Source organism: Arachis ipaensis, chromosome B01, assembly GCF_000816755.2.
Source record: "Arachis ipaensis cultivar K30076 chromosome B01, Araip1.1, whole genome shotgun sequence".
In the NCBI taxonomy this organism is placed as follows: domain Eukaryota; kingdom Viridiplantae; phylum Streptophyta; class Magnoliopsida; order Fabales; family Fabaceae; genus Arachis; species Arachis ipaensis.
In genome coordinates, this window is record NC_029785.2 from 130419435 (window position 1) to 130423426 (window position 3992).

The 3992-nt window shown below is 42.6% G+C and overlaps 1 pseudogene; it reads right to left on the reverse strand.

The window, feature by feature from the left end:
* Positions 1-1794, reverse strand: part of LOC107620049 — a 24435-nt pseudogene extending 22641 nt beyond the window's left edge.

Genomic DNA, 3992 nt, shown 5'->3' on the forward strand with positions numbered 1-3992 from the left:
AGACCAGGCAACCAACCCGGCCCAAAGCAACAGAAGCTATTAGTTCCCCACCCAACCCATTCTGTAGCCCGCCCCGGAAGTGACCCGCCCCGGTTCACCTCAGTTTGATCTTCTTCCTCCTTCACGCAGAGATCTTCACGTCTATGCTCTTCATCCTCAGCTATGGTGCATGTCCCTAGATCCAAGCTCCTTCTTTCCCCGATGCCATTGCCATCCCTAATCCTGAGGAATTCCTCTCGATTTTGGCCTTTGCTGCGCCTCTCTGCTGATTTTCCTTCCGGACCTGCCTCACCAATCCTCCCGCCATACACCTTTGCATGCACCACTTCACATTCGTTGGGCTTCCATCGGAACTGCCATGAATCCCCTGGCGCATCCCTATTCTGCCGATAGCTACCCCATCCTTGTTCTAACGCAATCTGCGACACTGCCCGATCGGCTGAGCCTCCTCCTCGGTCCCTGTCTCCTATAACAATGGCTTCGTTGTGGTTGATAATGGCTAGTTGGTGAACTTCTGTGGGTTGATTCTGCTCCTTATCTTTCGCTGGTGGCTTATCTCGGGTTTCTGTTTTCGCCCTCCCATGTAATCTCTCCTCCCTTCACAGTTCTTGGTGGGTTGTTGTGTCGAGAACCATGTTAACTTGAATCTGCATACCTTGATGCTGTATACCTTAAACATGCTGAATTGTTGCGAAACTTGCTTCTATTCTGATAGTATTCCTAACTAGAGCAGGCGGATTCATTGTCCACTGTCTCCCTAGGTCATTCCCCGCTGCCATCGCTGTCAGTTGGTGAGCTAGCTTATTGCCATCCCTTGGAGTCCAAGTAGCTCCTACATCTGGAGTCTCTTCCAGCAATTAGATAATGTCACGGAAGATTGCATCCACTTCCGCTATAGGCATTTTTGACTTGATTACCTGAACCAGAGGTAAGCAGTCTGTTTTAATTATGCACTTGGGTATTTGTAGATTCTTTATGAGTATGAGTGCCTCCCTGTATGCCTGAGCTTCAGCTGTTAATGCTGATATTGTCTTGAATGTTGCTGTAGTCCCAGTGATGACTTTTCCTTGCATTCCCTGACTACCATTGCTAGAGCAGTCGTACCTGTATCCTTGTGAAAAGCTGCGTCTGTGTTCACCTTCAACCTATTCCTTGGCGGAGGTCTCCAGGTAATTCTCTTTCTCTCAACTCTCTTTACTGTTTCTGATTTGTTTTCTGTACTAGATTCCTGTGTTGCTTTCTAAAATTCTGCTGTTAGACACTCTGATTGGATTATTACCTTTAGTGGGCTGATTTTTTATTGTTGGAATATATGCTGATTCCTTGCTTTCCAAATGCACCAACACACACATCCGAGATTGCATAATATATTCGCTTGTTCATTCCCTGTTTCACTCCTTATTCTTCTAATTTTATCTATCATCCACTCTCCAAAAGATCTGACATTAGAGGCCGTAGGCACCATTTGAATGCTGGATCCGAACCACACTGCTCTAGTCCACGGACACAATAAAAGCGCATGTTCAATTGTTTCTTCCTCTCTCTGGCATATGCTGCATGTGGGTGTCTTTGTAATTTTTTGCTGATATAGGTTCGTATTTACTGGCAGAATTTTGTGCACTGCTTTCCATAAAAACATTCTAATCTTTTGAGGCACCGGTAGTTTCCAAATAGCCTCCCAAACCTCCCTCCAATCCTGACTAGTCGAAGCTTTGCAGATTCTTCCCTCTTCCCTTGAGTCTTTCTCTTCCTTCGCTGCATGATAACCGGTTTTAACAGAGTACTGCTCATCATTTTTGTACGGCCAAACAAAGAAGTCCTTTTGATTGATCAGGCTTATGGGGGGTTTTAGTTATTAGATCGGCTACATCTCCTGGAAATATGTCCATGATTTTGTTTCTGTCCCAACCCTCCCCTTTTCTTATCAGCTCACTCACTCTTCTAATACCGCCTACTCCGCCTCTCCTTAATTTTCTTGTCCCAGCCACCCAATTATCTTCGCAAATGTCTACCTCCGCTCCATTCCCTATACTCCATCTTCCCTTCCTTCTAAGAAATTCCCTTCCTTCTAGCAGGCTTTTCCATATCCACGATGTGTTTCTTCCTACTCCCGCCTCCCATAGGCTGCAATTCGGGTAATAAATGGCCTTTAGTGTTCGAACCCATATAGCATCCTCCTCCTTTAACAACCTCCATGCTTGTTTAGCCAAGTGTGCTATGTTTTGGCATTCTAAATCCTTGAACCCCAATCCTCCATTTATTTTGCTCCTTGTCATTTTTGTCCAACTCTTCCAGTGAATGCTTGTTTCCTTTCCATTGTTTTTCCACCAGAATCTGGCTATTGCTGCTTCAATTCTCTTACAAAAGGATTTAGGGAATTTAATGATATTCATGGCATAGACAGGAATTGCCTGTATTACTGCTTTTATCAAAACCTCCTTTCAGGCTTGATTTAATAGTTTCTCTTTCCATCCTTGCATCTTGTCAAGCATTTTCTCCTGTATCCACTCCAATGCCTTATTCTTGGATCTTCCCCATCTCGCTGGGAGTCCTAGGTATCTTCTCGGATCCTCCCATGAATTCATTCCAGTGATCTCCTCAATGTTCACCCTCCTTTGTATTGGTACCTGCCTTCCAAAAATCAGCCCGGACTTGTCCGTGTTAATTCTCTGTCCTAATGCCTCTGTATATTTGTTTATAATCTAGATAAGTTGATAAATCTCATCTTCTTGCGCCCCTGCAAAAATAATACAATCGTCAACGAATAAGAGGTGAATAATAACCGGTGCTGATAGAGTAAGCCTAATTCCGGAAATGAGATTTTCCCTCCTCGCCTTTTCCATGAGGATAGTAAAACTCTCAGCAGCCAAAATAAATAAATAGAGCGATAGGGGATCTCCCTGCCTGAGCCCTCTTTGTGGATAAATCTTGGTTGATAACTTACCATTTATTTTGAATCTATAACTAGCACTTTTCACACAGCTCATCTCAATCTGACCCACTCTTTGCTAAAACCAAATTCTTCCATTACCCTTTGTATAAAATTCCATTCCAGCCTATCATATGCCTTGTTCATATCCAACTTGATGGCCATGTCATTGCTTCCATGATTTCCTTTTCTGTTTAATTTATGAAAAGCTTCCTGTACTATTACTATATTATCTTGTATGAGTCTACCTTTTACAAAGACACTTTGAACCGGAGAAATAATAGTATCTAATACTTTCCTTAACCTCCCCACCAAGACCCTCGTAACAATATTGTACATGAAACTGCAACAGCTTATAGGTCTAAGTTGATTCAGGCTTTCCGGCTAACTCGTTTTAGGTATCAACACAACCGCTATTTCTCCCAAGTCCCCCGGTAAGCTGCCTTCTCTAAAAATTTGTTTGACTACCCCACACACTTCTTTACTCAAAATATCCCAGTGTTGTTGAAAAAATATTCCATTTAATCCATCTGGGCCTGGAGCTTTTAAACCCCCCATGCTAAACACCGTTTCTTTAATTTCCTCATCCGTGATGTTTGCCATTAACTCCTCATTCATCTCTCTTGTAACTCTCTTAGGATTTTCTGTTACGCACTCTTCCAGGTTCCTATCTCCGTCTGAAGTAAAGAGCTTAGTGAAATGTCTTTCTACCAATCTCATAATATTTGCTTCCCCCTGTATCCACTTTCCAGTCTCATCTCTCAGTTTGTCAATTCTATTCCTAATTCTTCTCTGAATAGTTGTTGCATGAAAGAAGGCTGTATTTTTATCACCCCACTTTAACTATTTCAGCCTTGATCTTTACCCCCAATATTTCTCTTCTTGTTTCCAAAGCTCTGATATTTGGTTTTTCAATCTGTTACGCCAGGTTCCTATCTCCGTCTGAAGTAAAGAGCTTAGTGAAATGTCTTTCTACCAATCTCATAATATTTGCTTCCCCCTGTATCCACTTTCCAGTCTCATCTCTCAGTTTGTCAATTCTATTCCTAATTCTTAATTCTTC